The sequence below is a fragment of the Saccopteryx bilineata genome, chromosome 10 (genome assembly GCF_036850765.1).
Source record: "Saccopteryx bilineata isolate mSacBil1 chromosome 10, mSacBil1_pri_phased_curated, whole genome shotgun sequence".
Lineage (NCBI taxonomy): Eukaryota > Metazoa > Chordata > Mammalia > Chiroptera > Emballonuridae > Saccopteryx > Saccopteryx bilineata.
Genome location: NC_089499.1, coordinates 59,545,609 through 59,569,990, shown reverse-complemented (window position 1 = coordinate 59,569,990; position 24,382 = coordinate 59,545,609). Strand labels below are relative to the sequence as shown.

Below are 24,382 nucleotides of genomic sequence, written 5' to 3'. Positions count from 1 at the left end.
AATCTGGCAGCCCTCTATTGAGGGTCACAGGGCATGCCCCAGGCAATGACCTGGCGTGACCTCTGCTGCATAGCAACCCTGTGAGCGTGTGGATAGCTTGTGTCCTACAGCCACATATCAGGACTGGGAACCAAAGCTGTCTCCATCAATATGACTTTACCATTTGTTCCAGAAAATTCTTGCCTACAAAGATAAGACTATAAACAAGTAAAAACACTTCATGATTTACTGAAGCAACATCCCCAAAATCAATTTAATTGAACAACAGACTACTTAGGACAGCAGATGGCTAATTAAGGAAAACTGATCACTTATCAAGCAAGTATAGATTTATGAAGACTTGAGAGGTCCACTATTCTCACAGTAGCCAAATTTCAATTGGATTCCCATTGGAGTGAGTGGCCCAGACCTCAGGACTTATCCACATTGCTCTGGCCTCCCCTTTCTGGGCACCGTTAGACCCTGCCAAGGTGAGGGTCTCCCTCACAGCTGTCGGACACACACCTGGCTTTGCTAGGTCTACAGACTATTCTGAGGATCTTATCCACAGTGCAACCTGCTTTATTTTTCTTCAGAGCATCGATCAACATTTGGCATTAAATTATATTATGTATTATTATTATTTTATTTTTATTTTTTAGCAAGCAAGAGGAAGAGGGAGAGAGAGAGAGGGAGGAAGGGAGAGAGATGAGAAGCATCAACTCATAGTTGCAGCACCTTAGTTGTTCATTGTCTGTTTTCTCATATGTGCCTTGACTGGGGGGAGTCAGTGACCTCAGGGTTCAAACCTGTGTCCTCAGCATCCCAGGCTGACGCTCTATCCACACCACCATCGCCTGGTCAGGCTATATTATGTATTACTCATTGTGTCTCATTCCCACTTGACTAGAAGTAAACTCCTTGACATCAGAGCCTGTTAGCTCACACCTGTATTTCCTGTACCCAGGAATGTGCCCAGCTCAGGCAGGCACTCGTGAACACGTGTCGCATGAATGGCTGGATGTCTGGATGCTGTGCCGACGGGGATATCAGCTGTTCTCAAACTGTTTTCTCTCTCAGAAGACCTATCTTTGCCATCCAGGTGGTGTGGGCTCTGTTCTGTGCAAAATGGAGAGCCACTAAAAAGGTCTTAGCAAGGAATGGATGCGAGAAGTGAACAGATTTATGCTCTGGAAATATCTACAGGTAAAGGTGAAGGGCTGCGTGCTTTGTGTGAGGGGGACTGATGAGGACTGGGAGTGTTCCTACAACCAGGTGAGAGAGGACAGACTGTCACTGAGCAAGGGCACGGGGGTGGCCTGAGGACCGGAGGTTTTATTTCTAGTCTCTCCTGACTAAGGGAGGCTTGGAACCCTGGGCCTTGCTATCAGCACATCAACTCCGTCTATACCTTACAAATGCTACCCACCCCCCAACCTCAAGGCTCTGCCATTTTAGCTCGGTAAATATCAACATTTTCATTTTGCTTGCAAATGAATTATTTCATGAAACCTATTTGTCTGCTTACTACACACATCTCAGAATTACATAAGACATATTCCATGATGAAAATCATTTTATAAATTGTGTCACAGAAATTATATCACATAATAACAGTAGCATGGATAATATCACTAATCAATTCCATTTATTAAACTCCCTACTTTGTGCCAGGCACCTGGTAGAAGCTTTAGACACTTTATAGCCTGCCTTTACTGTGCAAGGTGGTCGGTACTCCCAGCCTCACTTCATACAGAATGGGAAGACCAAGGATCAGAGAAGTAAATGACAGGTCTAATGTCTCCCTATCAGGAAGTGATTTTTACCCTTGTTTTTACCTCATGGAGTGAAGTTAAAGAGATTTCTACAACTCTGAGTTCTAGTAAGCTCCCCGTGTCTTTTCCTGTCAGATAAAATGCAGACTGGGGGCCCTGGCCAGTTGGCTCAGTGGATAGAGCATTGCTCAGCATTTGCAAGTCACAAGTTCAATTTCTGATCAGGGCACATATGAGCAGCACCCACTTGCTTCTCTTCCCCTTCCTCTTCCCTTTCTCTCCCTCTTCCCCTCCCGTAGCCAGTGATTCAGTTGGTTTGAGCATCAGCCTCAGATGGGGTTGCCAGGTAGATCCAGTTGGGGTGCATGTGGGAATTTGTCTATCTTCCCTTTTTTCATTTATTAAAAAAATGCAGACTAGAGGTTTCAGGTTAAGTCACACATCATTTTCTATTTAAACAATCCAGACCATTTGCACCAATTATAAGAATATTCAAATCAGTTCTGTCTTTTCCTGAAACTGATGCCTGATTTGTTTAGGTCACAGGACCATAGGACCGTACCTTAAGACGACTCTGAGAACACACTGTCTTTCCTACAGGTTGTGTTAGGGAGGTATTCAAGAAAGAGGCAGGGTGTGTAGGATGAGCAGGAATCCATGAGAACTTAGGGACCAGGCAGACAGGGATGGTGAAGAGAGCACTTTAGGCCACGTGCAAAATCCCAAGCTGGAACAAGCTGGGAGGGTCTGAGACCTCCAAGACCAGCTGCCTGGTTGCTGAAAGTGAAGAAGTCACATTTCCCTCATCTTTAGAGATCACTGCCAGGACCTAACGAGGTGGTCCAAACTGGAACTGGTACCATTAGGGGGATAGCTCATCAAATCAGAATCACACTCTTGAAGGTGACTCAACAAGACCATCACTCCTAACCTCTACTCATGTCACCATTTCAAATGACCATAGAAAGGACAATAACAGAAACAGGCAAGGGATGAGCACATGCTGACGAGTGTGATCACACAGCAGGCGGCCTGTGGGGGCCAGTCCAGCGTGCCCTCATGCCTGGCTCCCCTGGTCATCCAGAGACCCGTTTCTGAGTCGAACACCTGGGTAGCAGATGTGTCCGCCGCAGCAGACCTGGCCCAAGGCAGAGCCTCGCCGAACAGCTGCACACAAGGTGATTATGAGTGGGGAGGGAGAAGGGAGTGGGGAAGCATTAACGAGAGGGGCAGACAGCCTTTTGGAGTAATCAAGCATTATTTTTTTCCTTCAAGCTCTTGGAATTTCAGGAACTTGGAATATTTGGGAATCAGCTTGGAAAAAAAGGATACTTGTTTTGTCCTATAATCTAATCAGGCGGATGTTGAGGGTGGAAAAGCCATCTTCTGTCATTAAGTGCTTGCTCCCAAACTCCTGTTTGGCAACACCTGAGTCTCTCATCGGGGTTTCTGAACAGGCTTTCAGACGAGGCTTCTCTGGTCAGGTCCCTGTATGCCTCTAGGATGGGCTGTCGGGGCGGGGCAGGTGCTTCCTCTTCTGTTTTGGCAGCGAATTCCAAATCCTTCTCTTCCCACACGCAAGAGCCCTCTCTGTAGACAGAGGCCTCTGTGGTGAGCTAGGCTGCCTGGCCTCAGTGTCCCTCAACTCAGACCTTCACCATTCCACAGAGGCTCCTCAGTGCCACCAGGCTTCCTGTAAGGACTCAGAGAATGTACTCCATGCAGGAGGCAATGTATCAGCGGCCTCTCCTGCTTTCTGAGGAATAACAATTTGAAACACAATTGTTACCAACATTCCTCCCAGACTTGACTGACACCGCAGGCTCTTCTCCATTCCCTCTGCTAAGCATTCCATACTGAGGGCCGCAGGGGGTGGAGGACACACAGCAGCTCAGAGAACAAAGGAGTAACTTCTGCACTTTTGAGTCTCAGAAGCTGAGACCTCTGGAAACTTAGCACCAGTAGGATGACTGGGAAACTCCATTGGTCAGTTCTTTCCCTCTTCACCAAAATTCTAGCTCCCTAAAAAAACTGCACCAGGGTGCTGACTAGTGGCTCAGTGGATAGATGTTGGCCTGGTGTATGGGCATTCCAGGTTCAGTCTCTGGTCAGGGCACACTTGAGAAGCAACCATCTGCTTCTCTCCCCATCCTCTCCCCCTTCCCCTCCCACAGCCAGTGACTCGATTGGTTTTCACATGACCCCAGGCACTGAGGATAGCTCAGTTGGTCTAAACATCAGCCTCAGATGCTAAAAATAGCTCTACTGATTCAAGCGTCCACCCAAGATGGGGTTGCCTGGTGGATCCCAATTAGGGCACAGGCGGAGTATGCCTCACTCTCTCCCTTCCTCTCACCTAAAAAAAAAAAAAAAAAAAAAGATCCAGGGGAGCCAAGATGATGGCAGACTGAGGAACAGACCCCCACATGTCCACCATCCTGCTCTTATGCTGGGTCTAAACCCAAGGTCAGGGTGGGTGGGAGGGGAGAGGGAACTCCGAGAGGAGAGGGGAGTACTCCTCAACACACACACCCCTCTCCAGCAGGCCTGGGAAGCTACAGGCCCCTTTCAGCCCCATGACTGCTGGGAACAGACGGCCTGGACGAGGCCACAGTGAAGGCTCCTTGCAGGCTGGTCAGAGTGAGGCCCAGGGATTTGTGAACTGCCCTACATACAGAGGACCAGAGTGCTCTGGGTGGCTTGGGAAGAGCCTGCATGACTCGGTGGTTGGATACCTCCTCCCACCTTGCAGCCTCAGGGGGGCCTGGGGAAAGAGGAGGGAGACATTAGATTCACTGAACATTTTCTCCCAGCAGGAGAACTGAGGCTGGTGAGAGAAATTAATTTAGTGCAAAGAAAGCTTCATCAATCGCCCACTTGAAATGTGTGGACTGACATTGGCAGTCCTTTCTCATTTGTGACTCACGTAACAAAAGTGGGCGACCTTGGGAGTCTGAGCAGATGCTAGGTGCTAGGCTGTCCCCCACGTCCACTCGGGGCCAGTCCTGGGACAGAGCCCAGGGCTGTGGGCACTGAGCCCACTGCCCTCCTCTCACAGGGATTCAAAGGGCCATGGAGCTCTCTCCGAAACGGGCACATGGCCGGTCCCCGAGGCTGCCTTGAATGTCCCAGAAGCATAGGCATGGGGAGTAATGAATCCAAGAGCTTGTCATGGACCCTCCCCTGTTCGGCGGAAACTGGACTTGTTAACGTACAAAAATCTTCAAATGAAAAAGATTATGGGGGTCCTCCAAGCGGCCCACTATAATGGTCAGTCCTTCCTCTCTGCCCATGTCACAGGCCATCTGCCCGCACTGTGCTGGACCCTGGTGGTGCCCAGTCCTGTCTGTCCTAGAGGTGGGGGACTGCATGCGTCCCACGGCCACAGGTAAAAAGCCTCAGCAATGTTATGAAGCCCCACTGTCTTAGTAGTTTCTTAATTGCCATCTGTGTCTGTCTCCTTATACTTATGTCTGGATTGAACTTGGGCCTGAGTCCTGCCTGTCTCTGACAGCCCATGCTCCCTCCCAGTCAGTGTCCTTGCCTGCACACAGGCGGGAGTCATCCCTCAGGGGGTTGGTGGTAGACTTAAATGAGCTATTGCAATCGTGAGCCAGGCACAGTGTCAGGCATGCAGTGAACAGTCAATGACGGTCACAAGTATACACACACAGGAACCACTATGTACATTAAATACGTGCTTCGAATATAATTGGTATCCTGTTCTATTTCCCTGTAGTTGAGTCTCCACACAGTTTTTCCAGACTGATACACCCATGTCCCTCGCCAATCTGTCTGCTAAGGGGCTGAGTTTCCTCCATTAGAGGACCCACACGAATTTCATTTGCTGGCCTGGACCACTTATGAACTCCCTGTTACTTGTGGGATCATTGGGCTTCAATCTACTGTAGAATGCTTCATCTTTACATAAGCCAGACATGGTATAATCACAAGTCCCAGAACATACCCAACTCGCTGAGTGTTTATAAATCTGAACATTTGGTAAAATCCTCACAGGCAGAGATTGTCATTGTCACCTCTGATTTACAGTCAAGGACACAGAGGTTTCCGAGTGGCCAAGCTGGAAAGACTCATGATAGAAATTTCTAAATTGGAAGCTGGAAGGGGCTCTGTGGTAACTAGATCTTTCTGACTTCAAAGCACCAGTTAAAAAACAAGTACCTGTATCTAAAATGAATGAACCAAAAGGATCTTAAAGTTATTACAAAGAGAATATGTATTGATAAGACTATCCCCTGTAGAGAAGACCAATATCTGCTGAATGTGAGATGTTAAATCCACATCTTTTCTCACAAATTTTGTTTTATGTGTAAATTTTTCTTCCCAACTTCTGTGAATTGATCAGTTTCCTGGAGCCCAAAAAGAGCTCCTAGGATGCTGATGACACCTGTCCAAGCAGCCAGATCTCGGTGTGCTGCCTCTCTCTGCAGGATGGAAATGGGAGAAGAGGATCTTTAGTGACCAGGCAGCGGCCCACGGAAGCCCATGCCCCCGGCGGGCACTGAGATCAGAAACCACATCCTGTGTCTCTAAGAAGGCAGGTAACAGCCAGAAGACTTAGTCCAGAACACACAGGGGTGCAGGAGGGGATCCTCATCACAGGGGACACATAGCATACACTCTGGGCCAGCACCCATTTAGCATTCAATCCTTCTTAAACCTTCAGCCATCTCAGGGAGAAAGATGATGTTCTCCCCCATTCAAAAGATAAGGTGTAGGCAGTTAAGTGACTTAATTGGGGCCACACAGCTGGCAGGCCTTGGGGTAACTGGGATTTGAGCTCACAGCTTGACTCAGAAGTCTGATGCCCATTTTCCCGTAGATTCTCAATGGGGCTGCACCACCCCCTAGGGGTCTGTTTTGGAAGCTTATACTTTGTCACTGGAACTGGAAGGCCTACAGCTCATGGGATGGCCCCAACAAGGAATGGCTCCAAGCCCTCTGTGCATCACGCCTCTGCCTAGAACTGCTGGCTTAGAATGCAAGATCCATGTCTAGGCCTTGAAGTGAACTCTGTTGATATCTAAATACAAAGTGTGTCCTGAACATGAAATTTTCGAGACATGTGTCACTATAGCCCTGTGAAAGAGAGAGAGGAGAACATTGTGTTTGGCCTGCAACGTGCCTATTTCAGAGACTCCCATCACCAAGGGGGCTTGGTTTGTGCTCATGATGTCCCAACAGCAGTCCATGTGTTTACGGGGGTTCCGTGCAAGCATCTGGCTCCTACTGCCTTCTGTCTACTCTTACAGTTGTGCCCAAGCATAGACAAACTAAAATATATATTATCCTGTTATAAACTACTCTCCTTTTATTTCTTGCTATTAGAGTTGGAGCAGTCTATAGATTTTTTTGTTGTTGTTTTTTTGGCAGCATGTACAGAAACAGGTTATATTTTCCACGTATTTCATTTGGGGATAGTAAAAGGGATATTACAAACTATTATAAACAGGGAACCTGGAGTGGGATGGGAATGAGTACTGTCCTGGCTCCAGTCTCCCCTCTGCCACTGAGTCTGGCAACTGTTCCCCCTTTCCTCCCAATACCCCCATCCCTAATTTTGTCTGTGGCCCCCTGCTCTCATCTTGCCTTGAAAGCATAGATCAGGCTGGGCCAAACCTCATATGTGGCCGTGGCTTCCTCTGTGCTTCCCTTCCCGTTTACTTTGGCTTCAATCAAGGTGCAAGATATTAGTATCTGAGGCTCTGCGTTACTGATGGATTTTCCCATCTCAGAGGTGACCAGTCAAGAAGCAGCTCCCTCTCTGCCCAGAGAACTGAGGTCCTCGATAAGAAACCGCCCCCTCCCTGCTTTGGGCTGCTCTGCCCGAGCCCGGCACTGGGCAGATTTTCTTTTACCAAGCGGCACTGTCTTTGAATTCCAGGCAAGCTGTGAAAGGGAACAAGCCTTGCAAACTGCTTTTCCTTGCACAAAGCATCTTAATTATAACTATTGTCAGCAGTATGTCACTGCCTTGGGAGAAGAAGAGGGGAGGGGGAGGGATACTCTGCAATTTCACAGTATACACCAGTGCCCCAGAATGGGGGGGTGCAGAGAGTCAACGAGCCAGGAGCAGAGCCCCCAGTCGATTAAAAGGGCCTTTGTAGTGGCTGCATTTGTACATTAAAATAAATCTCTCATAGCGCTAAAATAACATCTACATTCATTTGGGCCAGTGCCACATTCAGCATTTAAGACATTTGACAAAACGCTGCTTGAGCATGTTGAGGGCTGCCAGCTCACAACAAAACAAGAAAGCTACCTCTGCCGCGTGGAAATGCTTCTCCCGGTTCCCTTCTTTACTTATGACTCCCATGTTCCGGCCGTACTTAAAAGAAAAGGACTGCCCTTTTTTCAGGTGCCAACCACTTAATGTGGCCCTGAAATGGGCAGCAAATTGCCGCTGGAGGTGGTAAACTTCAAGAGGAATCTTTTTCTTTTCCCCTAAAGGAAACTCCCAGCGACGCTGCATGCCTGATAAAGCCTTTAATAGCTGGAGAAACATTATTTGGGGTGGCCTCAGGTAGACGAGACATGAATAATGCCTCGTAAAAATAATTACCTCTACCCCGAGCACAGTATGCCAGATGATTTGGGCGGGGGCCCTGTTTCCAAGAGAATTTTAGGCAAATCTTCCATGTAAGTTGCAACAGGCGGGGCCCATCTGTGGCAGAGACGATGGTCACTTCTGGGGAGTGTGTCCCTTCAAATTCTGTTTTGATTATTTTGGACACCTTAACCAACAATGTTGGGGATTTTTTTCAGGCTGCTTTTTGCTGCTTTATGGCACAATTAGGCCTGAAATAACAAAACAACCTCCTTGTCGAGAATGTTGCTAATGGACCTCATCCCAGCGCAGTCCATTCGGCTGTGGTGTAGACAGGTCAATCTGCACCAGTTTAAAGTTGGAATGGTGGAGTGGACTATGGAAACCCCACCTACTTATTGCACAAATGAATTACCGGAAGCCCAAAGAGGTCAGCTACTTGATGGAGATGATTCAAAGATGTCTTAGACTAATTCTAACTCCAGCTGTGCTGCAATAACAGACAGCTGTTGCTTTTGCCAGCTGGACACGCATGCCATTTTGGGGGGTTACGAGAGCCACCCCCCTCACCATTACCTACACCATTTTCTTTAGGGGTCTGTCCTGCCTTCAATGTCAGCCCATGTGGTTTGTGTGGGGTTTGCCCCCTAGGCAGCAGGCGCAGGAATGTGGCCTGCCCTCCTTTGCCACAGTGATGGGCACCTCCCCAGGCTTTGCCAATGCAAGCCAGCCCCAGGACTTTGAACTGAAACTTCCAAGAAATAAGAGGATTCTTTCCAGTGCATTTGCCAAACTGGTCAGATGAGTGCTGGGGACTCTGCGTGGAGAGGGTCAGCTTGAGAACAGGGCCGACACAAAGACAAGGAAAACAAGACCAAGAACCCTGGTTACTTCAACTGAGCCCTGAGTCTAACTGTACCCAAAGCTTTGGACTGTTTAGTTACAAAACAATGAATTTCCACCCACACCAACAATTTACACAATTAAATTGCTTTTAATTTGCTTTTTGTGCTTAAGCCACATTGAGTTTGTTTTTTTGTTGCTTCCAAAGAATGGTATCCTGATTAATGCAACTGTGGTCCAGGTTGGTGGCTCCTTCCAACAGCAGATGGGCAACTTAGCTTCACATACAGAGACCCACCATATAAGCAAGTCCACGCCCACAGTCCAGTACAACAGCAAGTCTGCGGCCTTCCTGACTTCATGTCAAGCATCACTAAGGACACCTGGTACTCCTTCCTTGGGAGCCTCACATCTGCCTAGTGCTCCCCAGGTAACCACGGCCACCGTCCGGTGCCAGGTCATCATGATCATGCTGGTGCTCACAGTAGGAGATTTGTAGGAAGCACAGCACCTTTCTCTGGACCAGCCGAACAGGCCCTTTAACCGCGCTCAGTCACCACACTGTGGATAATGAAGAAGGCAAACACACATTCTCATGAAGGGCCTTGTTGCTCATCTTTCAGGAGTACTTTCTTACCATTGATAATTATCAATAATTTTCCCATTTTTACTAAGAAAGGGTGTGAGTTGATACAGTAAGAAAACCAATTCAACTCAATGGACTGTTGGGAGGTCATCTGGAATGGACCTTACACTCACACCACACCTGAAATTTCCTAGGTAAAAACGTTTCCTATCTCCCCTCCTCATCAAGACAAGCGGGGAAGTGGGCGGGCTGAAGGGGGCAAGCAGAATGCCATTGTAACTCGAGGTCATAGGAGTGCCAGGGCGTTGATGGATGGTATTCAGCAAGACAGCACCACCTCCTCCTCGAGAGGCCTTCTTGCCTTGTAGAAGAGAAGCTAGGCTGGCATTTCCCACGTGTGGTTTTAGACTAGAGTTTCCCAAATGAGGGAGCTAGTGCTGGATTGGCAGCAAAGGGACAGAGGCCATGTTGCTCTGAAGCAGCTGTAGGCAGATGTGTTGGCAGATGTGAAGTCTGAAGCAGCTTTCAAGCGAGTTCTTGAGAGCCATCTGCATTGATGATTCCCAGACCACACTCTCCACCCTTTAGTAATTTTAAAAGCTCCTGCTTCCCTGTAGTCAAACCCTTAATACTTGGAATATATAAGTAGCTTCTGTTCCTAGAACCAAGTTCTGACTGATAGGGCAGGACCTCCTGTTTTCATGGGGTGCAGCCAAAGCAAGACTCCTTTTGCACAATGCTTGGTCCCCACCATCTCCGTACTGCAAGTAGGTCCTTCCCCTTGCTTCCTGGCTAGTAGGGGATACTCAGAACTCAGGATGCTGTGGATCCATGTTGCTATACCATAGACTCTATAGTCTCTTGCAAGTCTTAGGCAAAATGGTCCAGAGACTCCTGCAATGTCCTACCCTGTATTGGTAGCCCAGCCTGATTCTGGGACTCCCTTTTATTCTCCCTGTCTGGCAAGTAAGTCCTAGCTACACCCTTTTGTATTCCTTGTTTTATGTGTTTCTTAGGGCTTTTTTTTTTACCACTTCTTAAAAGATTACTCCACTCTTTTTGTTCTTTATTTTACTAAAAACTCAAGAAATAGTGTAGAGTAATGGTGGGCTGAGAATTAGACTTCAAGCTTAGCCTCCCTCTGCTTGGCCATAAAAGCTAGATGATAAAGTCAGATCTAGCACAACGCCTGACATGAAGTGAGAGCTCAATAATTGTTAACTTTGGTACCATAATATTCCCTTAGGATGGAGGCTCGCTCTCATTACGGAGTTCCAGAAGGAATTAATAATGACCCTTCTGCCAGCCAGATCCACAAAGTCCCCTGGAACTATCTCATCCCCCCTCACTCTCTCTCTCCCTCCCCCCAAACTGCTCCTATAATAAAACACTGAAATCCTCCTTGAGTGGTTGCTGCTTAGAGCAGGCGACAGCCAAGAGTTGCTGATCCCATCATCTTAAATGTACTACAGTCACAAGCAGCCTGAGTTTTCACAATGCTGCATGATTTTAATCAACAGAATATTAACAATTACAGCTAAAGACCATTCACATCCAAGCTCTGTGCCCTAAGAGTCACCTCAGTCAAGGACTAAATGGTCCCAGGAATTTTTTATAAACTGCTTCTCCTTCCAAAGTGGCACTTCTTGCCTTTTATCTCTCCCTTTGTTTCAAGTGGTTAATAAAGAACTGGATTTTCTCATTCAGTGGTGAAGAGAGCAAAGCAGCCTCTCTCTCCAGTGTGGGGCAGAACCCTTTCTCCTCTGGGCTTGGGAGCTGATCCCCCAGAAGTTCCCTGGCCATGTCGTTACTTGGTATTCCGGGACAGGACTGGGTCAGGTGAACCTACTTTTCTTTGTTAAATCAAACTTTACATTTTTCATAGCCACTGAAAGGGTTCTTTCTAGAGGGCTTTGTATTCTTTCTCGCTGTGAATGGGCCCTCGCGTGGCCTTTGCCTCTCATGTACTTGTCCCCTTGCCTGGCAGTCTCTCCATCCAGCAGGCCCTGACCAAGATCTCCTGTGCGTGGCACAGAGCAGGTGCAGCCCCGGTGCCCTCAGGGCGTCCAACTGCTTCAGGTTCACACATATCACACAACCAGTGACCACTGTGAGTGCTCTGAAAGACACTGCCAGGATGATGGAGGCACCCAACCAAGTCCGGGCATCCAACCAAACCCTGAGGAGAGAGGCTCAAGAACAGAGAGGCTTACACTACCTGGAAGTCAGTGTGTATTGCTTTGTATTTTCTCAGAAGCAGCCACTCCTATCCACGGCACCTTAGAATCAAGGGAGTGAGATAATGAGGCAGGACACCAATTTCCCTGCTGTTTGGAAACAGCTGGGCTAGTGGAAGTGGTAAAGGACTCCTGTGAGGAGAAGGAGCTGGAAGAATGGGTAAAACCTCTTCCTCATTCCAGCAAAGAGGCCCAGCCACCACCCTAAGAGCACCTTGGCCCTCCCCCAGCTCAGCTGCACTGCCCACGGGCGGCCCAGAGGGAGTGACTTTTCTACATGTGGCCATCCCTGCCTGGTCCCTGTCTGATTCCCCACATCCTCATAACGCCCCAGGATGCCCATGATCTTGAGAAACGGAGTATCTAATACAGTAGTGACAGGGAAGCATTTCACACGCACACTTGTGGGGGAGGGAGTAACTGAACTGGACAAACTTAAGATTCCACTGGGCTGCACTAAGAGTTAGTGACACTCAAGTTTGGAAATGTTAAATAACTTGCCCCGCGTCATAGTGTTATAAATGGGAGAGCCTGGAGTGGCCTCCAGGCCTCTCCTAAGACTCTACCTCTAATACCTGTAAGGCATTGCCCATGCTCTGCTGATGTTCACATGCTCCTTGGAGAAAGATATGTGCCTGGACTGGGTACAGGACAGCAAAATAAAAGATGGCATCTGGGGACAGGGAATACTGGCCAACACGCTACAGAATAATGAGTAAATAGCCAGATCCCCCAGCAATTCTAATCACTACTATGGTTGGCTGGAAAGCATAAATGAGCAGTTCCCTACACATATATTCTGCTGCACATGCCAGAAATCTCATCTTATATATTCTTGAACAATGCTAATGTGCAGATGAGGTAGGGGTGGGGTGATACACTGGAAAAATGAAAGCCTATATGCTCTCTGATGAGAGTCCATAGTCTCCTTCCCCTGCCCACCCAGATCCCAGATGTGGACAACTGGACTTATATTCCTCAAGTAAGCTTTAGAGCTATTCACATTTCATATGTCACTTGCCCCCAAATTGGCTGGGTCTCTCTCATTCACCCAATAGCAGAGCCCATTTGTAGGGAAAGTTTTAGTCAGCATTTTAAATAAGAACTGAGGCTATAAATATTTTTAGAGAGCCTTCAATATGACAAAGAAGGATAAGAATTTACAGAAAAATAAGTGAGCTAGAGTTATCAGCACAGACAGCATGAAAAAAAACAGCCAATATATTCAGAGAGATCAAAGAAGGTATCATGTCCTCAGAATAAGAACAAGCTGTTCTAAAAAAGAACTTTTGAAAACTTAAAAAAATAGAGTAAAAATAAACAAATAAATTTGAGAGTAGAAACAGTTGGAAAAAAAATCTAGAAAATAAAACAAAAGGTCTTAGGAAAATGATGTAAGGAAATTTCCTAGAACTGAAAGACATGCATTTCTAAATCAAAGATGCTTGCAAAATGCCCAGCACAATAAACAAGGGGGACTCATGACATCAAGGAATTTCAGGACATTAGAGACAAGGAGTTTGTTCTGAAAGTTTCTGAGACCAAGGTTGGGCAAACTTGGTCATATCAAAGGCTCTAATATCAGACTTTTTAACAATAACACTGGGATTCAAAAGAAAATGGAGTGATACCTTCACAATTCTGAGAGCCAATAATCTCCATCCCAGAGTTCTATACCCAGCCAAACTTATCAGTGTGTAGGAGTGGAATGAAGACATTCTCAGCGCTACAAGACTGAAAAGATTTTACCTCTCTTTCTTAGAAAACCAAGAGGGCGCAACCGAGGGAAGAGGAGGCGAAGGGAAGGCTCGGAAGCCCGGCGGCCCCGCAGGCCTGGAGAGCAGCGGTCCAGATGGCAGGGTGACAAAGGGAGCAACGTCTCTCCAAACAATGATGAAATAGGCAGAAATACTGAATATTTAGAAAACAGTAACAACAGGCATTTGATGTATTTGATGAAATACATGGGGAAATATGAGTAGTGGGTAGAAGAAAAACTAAGCAAATAAAAGAACATGGGGATTTTTTATTCCAGGGGAAAATATCATTAAAAAGAAAACACAACAGCACTGTATTTAACATAGTGGGGGATCTGACATAGATGGTCTGAATAATATAGTCATTTTCTAATTAATCAAAAACTATAAAGCAGGCATCCCCAAACTACGGCCCGCGGGCCACATGCGGCCCCCCGCCGCACTTTCGGATGGAGCACCTCTTTCATTGGTGGTCAGTGAGAGAAGCACTGTAAGTGGTGGCCCTCCAACGGTCTGAGGGACAGTGAACTGGCCCTCTGTGTAAAAAGTTTGGGGACCCCTGCTATAAAGTATGCATGTAGCTATATTGGTGAAAAAGGTAGAGGGCAAGAAGGGCTGGTGTGAAAAGTCCAAAGCACCACATGTTAGAGGAAGTAAATAAGTAACGACTGAAAACAAATAAAACCCAGTGATCTCAATGTGCTCTTGAGAAACAGATGCTGAGAATGGTGATGGCTTTGCTTGTAGAAAGTGGAGTTAGCGGTTGGGAGTCAAAGGGGAGTAGTAGGGCAGGGGCCTGCTCTTTATGTGTTCTATAATTTTTAGGAACTGTGTGCATGCATTATTTTGCTATAAAACCAAGTTAATTAGAAATAAAAAGTAAAGCATTAAGCAGAGCAAATAATCAGAAGATTCAAGCTCCTGGCACCAGATTCCAGCCTGAACCTCTCTCTCTTCTTGTCTGTTTCTCTCTGTACCCAAATCAGAAGGTGTGCACACCTGGAAAGTGCAGCCGCTCTGGGAGGTGGGTGGGAGAACTCATGGAGAAGTCAGTTTCTGCTCCTTTGGGCAAGGTCGGAATGTTAAAGCTCTGCCTGACTCCACTGAGCATGTTTCTGTCCAGAAGGTGAGCCTCAGACATGCTGTGACCTTAGGACCCATGCCCTCATGCATCGGGGGACCTCAATGGCATGATATGTGTGAACACACCTGTGCAGGAGTGCATTCATAGGTCACTGCAAGCTGTCACAGAAGTCCTTCTCCAGTTGCTGTGGGATGCCATGGCTAAGGTAGCAACGATTTCCAGGCTAACAATCACGCAGTAAACCCTATCCAAAGTTTGAACATGACTGAGGGCATATTTTTGCAATAAGGAAACTGATCCTAAAAATGCCACCTGTGATCTTCTCAGAGTGGAACAGCATTTCAAATAAATCAAATAAATTTGCTGAAAGACAGCTGTCTTTGCCATTCCACTGAGGTTTCTCCCATGGTGAGCAGTTTCCATTTTTATTACAGTCCAGACAGGTGCAAACTGAGCCACAGAGCTGTGTGACAAGGAGACAGTGCATGTCCTTGAAGCCTCTGCCTAGAGTCCCAGGGGCACTCACTCAGCTCTTGGCTCAGTGCCCTTTCCTCTAGAGGGCAAAGGAATCCATTTGAAACCACGTAGTTAGAATTCTACCAAGATCCCATTAGCAGAAAGAAATTATTATCTTAATAAAACTTAATCTTGTAATGTCCCACCAATTATGAAATATGGGTTATCTTCTCTTGTCACAGAAGACAATGAAAACAATACGGGCTGTTTTGGGGGAGCAATGATGCATATTGAAAATTCTAAATGTCATCAACACTTTATTTACTGCTCACCTACATAATCCCAGCATTATAAGAACAGTGGACGAGTGGATGGCGGGGGAGGAGGGGTGAAACGACAGACAAAACCGGAGTCTTAAAGCTCTATCCCTGCGCCAGTAAGTAGTTTGAAAATAGTGTCCATCAGGATCCATATGTTTTCTGCATGTGTAAGAATACTCTTACACAGGGGGCTTACTTCATAACTGAGATTCTTTTTCATTTAATTCAGTCATATTAGATTATGGGGCTGATTATGATCATATCCACAAATCAGTATTTTAACAGAGTTTCCATGGAAACATTATATGCCCCTGTTTTTTAACTTTTTGGACAAGGCTCTGCCTGTTTAACAACTTGAACAAGTTTGACGAGGACAACATGTTTTGTTTAACTTACATTAACTGGGGCCAATATTTCCTAATTGCATTACCAGGAGAAACATTCACAGCATTACTCGTACCATGGAAAACCTCCCCTAGCCCAGCATTGGATTTGCTTTAATCACTGGAGAACAGGAAACATACCAGGATTGCCTCATCTTATCAAGTTTTAAATGTGTTAACTGGTTTTAAATCTAGGAAATAATCTCCCTTATTAAATGACAAAGTTAGTCTTGTTAAGAGGATCGACCTTTTGGCTACATCCATTCATTTCTTACAATGCAAATACACAGGTAGATAGATAACTTTGGCTCCCTGCTACACAGGTGAACACATCCTGCAAAAGGCATATCCTTTATGCAAATGGGTTTCAAAATTAAATATTCCACCCCCCAAAAGTACCCCATCCTCTGGCCAAATGATAAAAAAAAAATGTATCAAGCACAGAATAAATGCAAAAGTGGTATCCAGGAAACATTCCTATTCATCATTCTTTCTATAAAACCACTTTTTTTGGATTCACACTCACACAACCAGAGGTTTACTTCCAACAGTCCACAATTCGGGAGTAGCCTGTGGCAAAGTTCTGGAAAACGCTGCACTTAAAAGAAAAGGTGGGGGGAGGGGCTTTAGGGGGATCGAAGTCAGAGTTCACGCTGACAGCATATAAAACATACGGCCCGAAGCTCTGGAAGATGTCTGCGTCTGAAATGCTGGTGGAGCTTAATAAAATAGCAGCAAGGAATAGTTTAATTTTACAGCATTAGGCACCGAGGCAGTAATTTGAGTGGGGCGAGCTGTATTTTAATACATCAAAGTATACTATACTACAGGGAAGCCGAATATATTTTTAAAAGACATACATTCCCTATTCGGAATTATTTGACTCAGAAACTTTCCTTTCTGAAGGAGGATAAGTAGAAAACAGTCAGTCTCGCACGAGCTACCTGTCTTACTTTTAAACTGTGACTATATCTCAAAAGTTAGCTGATCGGTTTCCAGGCCAATGTCTCTTATTCAGGGTGTGGAGTTATGGATGGAGACTAGAAACCCACATGGTGAGTGTGTGGTTCTTTCCTGACCACAGAAGTCCAGCTGTCCAGTGGGATAGCCAAGTTGGCTCCATGCTGTCCGTGTCCTGAGCTGTTTTTTGAGCTGTTATTTATCTGCTGAGAGCTGCATCCTGGCATCTTCTCGTCTGCCCTGAGAATTCTCCAGGGTGGAGGGAGCGGCCGTCTCAAGTCTGTTTCTTCCCAGGCACACTCTATCTTGAGCTGATGATTCTAAAGCAAGCATGGCCAACGGGCTTTGTTTGTGTGGTTGTCCAAACGCTCACCAGGCAGAAGGGCAGGAGCAGGTCCACGAAATGCCATGCGTCTGCTCCCAGTCTTGAGATCAAAGGGAGTTCTCCTCTTCCTGCCCAGCTGTGAAAGAGAGGGTGGGCCTGCGGGGGCGGCTTCTGAACAGGACAAATATGTCCGAGATCTGACTGATAGGGCCGTTCTGGCGATGGACCAGATTAGTGCTAACTCTATGTACAGAATGCCTTGCTTTCCTCGCCTGCAGCCTCAGACGCCTTTCCCCTGCCTGCAGGCACTGCAGCGGCAGGTGCCCCTCCTCTCTATAGGGTGGCCCTTGGCATGGAGAAGCAATGAGCAATGAAGGCCTACAAGGACTGAGGTGTCACGGGTAGGGGTGGGAGGGCCATTTCTACCTAGTCCGTTTGTCTGGGCTGTCTCTTTTAGGGCCCTTTCTTTGTTTTCCCCTGATGAAGGGGTTAGGGCAGTGGTTCTCAAAGTGTGCGCCAGGGCACACTGATGTACCCTAGATTTCCAGGTGCGCCCTAAGGTATTCCAGAGAAATATGTGCCTGTTGGGGACCAAAAAACCAACAGGGTTTTTGGAGTTTAGATTTTGGGGGGACAGAGGTGTGGGGAATTGGCTGTAAGCTGACAGTCTGCCCAACCCCCACCTCACTTGCCTGATTAGGTTACAAAAGGCTGTTAACTTGTGGTGCTGGATTGTTTACATTACCCCCCATGTTCCCTGGAAAGACTGGAGGCAAGTTTCTTCTATCCTTTGTTTGGTGTAAAGTTAAGATGATATGTATGATGAAGGTTTTCTGCACTCAACACAATTAAGAGTAAAAAGAGAAGAATTCTTCAATGTATTGACAAAGAAATGAGAATTTGTCTTTCAAATATATGCCCAAACATTGAAGAAATTTCTAGGACACATCAGGCTCATGTTTCTCATAAACACAAGAATAAAAACACTTAACACATTCGTGCCAGGACCTGCTGAATTTACTAAATCTTACTAAGAAAGGACCTATATATATAAAAACATAAATATTTTGTCATTTTTAAATTTTTTAACCCCTGTTTTTTATAAATTCTAAAAAGCATAACTCAAAATATGTAACATAAAAATGTTTTTTAATGTCAGAATAAATTTAATTTTGTCATATTTATTTTGTTTCATTACCATAAAAGCACACTTGGACTTTATATTTTTTTCTTTAATATTTGACTTAATTAATATAACATATTTCTCAGAAATTTGTATATAGTGCCACTACAATTATTTGTAGAATTTTAAATGTGCCCTGACTTCAAAAAGTTTGAGAATCACTAGGTTAGGGGCTGGGAAGAGTAAGAGAAAAGAACATATGAATAAAAGGCTTTGAAATCAGGCATAAATGTGTTTAAGTCTCTGCCCTGCTACTTACAAACTAATCTCTGGCTAGTGACTCACTTTCAGCAAAAATCATGCAGTTTTTGTTTGTTTTCTTTGTTTTGTTTTTGTAAGATGTAAAAAAATAATAGTCCCAGTCTTGGAATGGTGAAGGAATTCATGATTGTGTCTAGTTAAAACCCCTTGTCTCAGCCCTGGCCGGTTGGCTCAGTGGTAGAGCGTCAGCCTGGCGTGCAGAAGTCCCAGGTTCGATTCCCAGCCAGGGCATACAGGAGAAGCGCCCATCTGCTTCTCCACCCCTCCCCCTCTCCTTCCTCTCTGTCTCTCTCTTCCCCTCCTGCAGCCGAGGCTCCATTGGAGCAAAGATGGCCCGGGTGCTGGGGATGGCTCCTTGGCCTCTGCCCCAGGTGCTAGAGTGGCTCTGGGCACAACAGAGCGACGCCTCGGAGGGGCAGAGCATCGCCTCCTGGTGGGCAGAGCGTCGCCCCCTGGTGGACGTGCCGGGTGGATCCTGGTCAGGCGCATGCGGGAGTCTGTCTGACTGTCTCTCCCCGTTCCCAGCTTCAGAAAAATACAAAAAAACAAAAACAAAAACAAAAAAAACCCTTGTCTCTGAGACTAGCTGAGTGTTCAGCCCTGAGAATGTAAGGACTTACTGTGTCAGTCAGAGCAACCATATTTCTTGACAAGGGAACTAAATTAACTGCTAATTAACAGTCCCAGGTCAGGCTACTGTGACAGATGCATGGAGAAACAAGTGGGGAATTAGATTCACAGTTTTTTCTTGATTCCATTGTTCCATCCAATGTTTGTCATCTTTTCAGACTGACTTCTGGACCAGACACTTCAGTTTCCTAAGCCAATGGCCACACTCTGCTGGGAGGGTGTCAGGGAGAAAACCTGCCTGTACTTCATGGCTGGCACACAGCTCCCAGCAAATCCTTGGCCCTGGCAGGAGCTCTTCCTGGGGATCATCCACATACCCACATTCAGAAACAAGAAATGCCCGTGCATCTCTGACTGTTTTAAAGTCATATTTCCAGTGCAAGCCATGGGTTTCCTGTGCGTATGTGCAGAGCACAACATAACTTCTTTTCAAAAGATCCTAAAATTTTGTTTCTCATTTATGAATACCATTATAAAAAAAAGAATTAACTTATTTCTATCACAGTAGAAAAACTACCATCTTCGTGGGGACAAGAAGAAAATGCCAAGTTTACATCAAGATGTAGATGTGTGTGTGGTGGGGGGTAGGTGGGCTCAGGCAGGAGATTCCTTCCTAGCACATGATTCAAATTCTCCCCTCAGCAAAATAGGACTTGGCGCTGCCTTCCAGACTTATTAGTCCAAATTACAAATCACCAGGGTCTACTTCAGCATCAGCGACGAGGATGATGTTAGCATGGCACCACCAGTTGTCTGCTGTTGTGTGCCCCGAGCACTGGGCTGAAGAGCAGCAGCTGGGTGGGGAGCCCTGGGCCCATAGAGCAGGTAAGCATGGCCCCCAAGCACTTTGCTCCCCCTGGTGTGCTGGGTGTCGCAGCCACACCAACATGTAACTGAACACTCAAGAGAAAAAGTTCTGTTCCACCAACACGGCCTCCAAGCCCCAGCGGACTGGCTCTTCCCGACGTCACTGGCCTTGCGCACCTGTGCAGGAGGGTGAGCACTCCATCCGGCCTCTCCTCAGACATGTAGGGGACAAGTTCTCCCACAACTGCAAACTGTACCCCAAAGCTCAGGACTTGGTAAACATGTGCTGAGATTTTGTAACGCTTGCAAACTTGCAATCCTCTTGAATTCTGTATGGAGGACAATAAGATGCGTCTCTCTAGTTAAGGAGAGTGTGTGAAGCTGCCAAAGGACACAGACTGTGAAGTATACCACCTCCCAAAGTGCATCACAGGGGGCACTGCAGGCTCTAATCCTGAGCTGCAGGGGTGTGTGTGTGTGTGTGTGTGTGTGTGTGTGTGTGTGTGAGAGAGAGAGAGAGAGAGCACTTTTCAATATTAATAAGACAGTGACAGTGGAAGAAGGTGGGGGGGGGCACCAATCAGCTTCCTCCCCTCTTCTCCAGCATCTTCTCACCCCCACCCACTCACCCCCACCCACTGTGTTGGCCATACTCGAGTCCCAGCAGCTCCTAGGGCTCTGTGCCATCTGTCTGACTCTAAGCCTTTCACGTGCCCTGTCTTTGCCTGGAATGGTCCTCATCCCTTCCCCTCCCTGCAGAGAATTCTAGCCCGTTTTCCCATTGCAGCCTGGTTAGAACATCCACATGGACAGCTGCCCCGACCTCCCCGACAGTATTCTCTTTTGGTACCTGGAGCTCCTCTTCCTGACCCCCTCACGGCTTCAGTGTGTCTCGTATTTGTGGGGCCATATTGTAAATGTCTGTCTCCTGGCTAGATTGTAGGGGTCATTTGGATTGTAACCATAATTATTTTGCTGTTTTATTTTCATGCCTGTAATATCCCCAAACACAAAGCTTAACAATTAAGGGAGGATTCAGTAGGTACCTCCTTAATAAAGAATTAACACAATGAAAAGCTAGGGCAGACTTTCAGAGGAGATGAGATAGGAGTCAAAAATGTGACTGCCTCTAATACAGCCTATTTTTAAATAAGGGTGTCTTCCCCTTCAGGAGACATTTAAAGCACCAGCAGGTAGAGAAACGCCACCTCCGAGAAGTCCGCGCCCCCAGGTGGCCTCAGGACTGTCTCAGCAGATCTGACTGTCCCAGCCCCTCCTCACGCACAGCAGTGCACAGCTGCCTTCCCAAATGTCTTCGTGGTCAGAGCAACTCACAGCCATGGATAGGAACTTATAAACATCAGCTGTGCAGCGGAGAGCAGGGCACTGAGTTTATTTTCTCCTCGGCCCTCATTAGAATCACAAATGAAATGTTGACAACACATGAAGGAGCCAGCTTGTTGAACACAAATGTTTCCACTCCTATCAACCTCGAAACCCTGATAGTCATGCTTCATGATGAAAGCTAAACAGCCCTGGGGAGATGACTACACACTCTCTCTAATTACGCAAGGACAGGGAAAGGGCCTCCTACCAAGGAAGGACGGATGGGAGGAGAGATCGGTAGGTAACCCTTTAGGAATAACCTTACAGGCACACAGAAGGTGGCCCAATATGGGATCCTTAGATTAAATGAAAGGATGAGAACATTACTATTGCACCGAAATGGGAAGCTGCCCTATGAAACTGGGAGGGAGCCTGTGTCAAAGTCAATGCAGGACCTTTATTTAGCTAACAAAAGTCCCACAGGAAGGTTCAGTCACATGGCACCAACAGCCAACATTCTTTTGTTTGTGGAGCTATTGTGATGACAAGCAAAGATAGGTAGAACACAAATTCACTTAGACTGCAGCTGATTCTAGGCAGATACACATTCACGTGCCTGTTTTACAATCCAAGGAGACGGTGAACTCTGTTACATAAGCGAAATGCTCCTTTGCTTTAACTAGTTTGTTTTTGCCCCAAACAGGTCAGTGCAAATAGACACAGCCTAAGTGCCTCGCTCATACATGTCCCACAGACACAACCACAGAGAAAAGACAAGTTAATGGGTATTGCTATGTGCAGAGGCATTTTTATTTTGCTAAGATTCCTGCATGAAAATATTTAACCCTCCCTGCAAATCTAACAATTTTGCCAGTGTTCATTTGTACAGATGAATAAATTGAAGATCAGAGAGGTTAAGTAGCTTATTCAAAGTCACACAGCCAGTAAATGTTGGAGGCAACATTTGAACCTAGATGGTTTCACTTCAGATTCCATGCTCTTATATCAGGGACACTGATCTAGAATGAATTAGTGGGACAGATGAAGGCTGGAATAAGAAGAGAAAGGATCCCTGAAGTTCAAGATCTGTACTTGGTGGGTTAGACTGTAAGTCCTGCTTGATATACTTGTGTCTTCCAGAACACTTTAAAGCTACAAGTATCAAAGAGCTAACATAGAGCAAACTTTAAAGAGAAGGCAAAACGCAGATTTATTATTGCATCACAATGTACATGCACTGAGCTATAACTTGAAAATATGAAAAACACATTGTCATTTATTTCAGACACTGAACTATTATGTTATAATAAAAGTACAAAAGCAAATAAAGATCCACCAAGAAGAATGGTACAAAACATTCATTTTATGTATAACATGAGTAAACAATCAAACACAAATTTGATTCCAATTTATATTTTGGGGCAGGGACAAAAGTAGTCAATCAAAAGATCTAAGTAAAATGAGTCAGTGTGAGGCCTTGGCCAGACTTCCTAAACTGCCATGTTTCTTGATCCTCTTGTTTCTTTCATAGCTTTATATCTACTCGCATCTGTCTATGTTTATTCCACCAGCTGCATGAGCTCACTAATTACCTTTAATCATACTTATCTGAATGCATCTTTATCTGCACATACATCCTGTATGCAGACAAACTAAGTGCTGGAAGGCTGAGCTTGGGAAGAACTTGGAATGGGTAGTCTGCACTTCCTCTGTCTAAGACGACCTCTCTGCTACCAGCCAAAGGACTGTTGGGACCTGGTTCAGGAGAGTGGGGATCGTGTCAGTGTCCAACAAAGTCAGGTGCAGTCTTCCCATGGGTGACGGGGTCAAGATGAAGAGACGATCAGCTTGGACTCGGATATAATAAATAAGAATTGCTACACAGCACACTGCAAACTGGTAGGTTCATCGAAGCCCGAGAGCCACCGTGCTATGTCTTTTCTGGTTCCCTTGGCCTCTCACTCAGACCTGGGCTCCATGGACAAGTGGATGCTGAAAAACAGCCTCCTACATTTTGGCCACTGTCTTCCTTTTAAAGAGATTTAAGGTTCTGAAGGTACATGTTTCATACTACTACACCACTAACTTTATTTCAGATCTACTACTCCACTAATTTCATCAGACACCTGGAGAAAGACAGGTTCACAGATTGACAGGAGTTACTGGTAACTTTCTAGTTCTTAGAGTGAGTGGTAGGTTCACAGGTATTTGTTATACTATGATGTTAATGACCGGAGGCTATGTATGGGCCATTGATGGTCATGTATCATCAAAGAATGATTATTGTTAAATTCTCTGCACCCAAAAGTAGACCAGCAGGCCAGATGGCGGGGAGGAAAGGGCAGAAGGATAGAATAATTTAGTCCTTATTGAGTTTTAAATGGCTCTTTGTTGTCTGCCCCTGACTTTTCCCCATTATGTTTCCCATGCCCAAGGAAAGCTGGAGGACAAAAGATGGCAGCCGAGTAAAGCAGATTTTTCAGAAGTGGCATGATGAGTACATCGGGTTCCCTGAGACAGCACAGGGCTTGGCCAAAGGAGAAGAATTCCAAAGAACAGGCTACTGAGGACAATCACAGTCTGATTTTTCAATTTCATTCACAAGGGGTTTCTTCTCTTGGTACCACCAGAGTGGCCTTGGGAAGCAAGGACCACTATTATCCCCATGTTACAGAAAAGGCTACAAAGCTTCTAGTGCACAAGTCACAGAGACATAGAACCGGTGAATGATGAAGCTAAATTCAAATCCAGACTCATGTGATTCCAAATTCCACACTCTGCTGTCATATTGTACTGGCAGAGGCCAGGGAGTCTACACCACCTCCAGACAAGCATGTTTGTACCCTTACCAGGAGTCCCCATGGGCACACAGAGCATTTAGCATGTTGAAGGGCAGCTCCAG

The 24,382-nt window shown here is 46.1% G+C and overlaps 1 protein-coding gene across 1 annotated transcript in view; it reads right to left on the bottom strand.

The window, feature by feature from the left end:
- The window catches only part of CACNA2D3 (calcium voltage-gated channel auxiliary subunit alpha2delta 3), a 1,003,844-nt gene that overhangs the window by 121,447 nt on the left and 858,015 nt on the right, over positions 1–24,382 (bottom strand). The window lies entirely within an intron of this gene.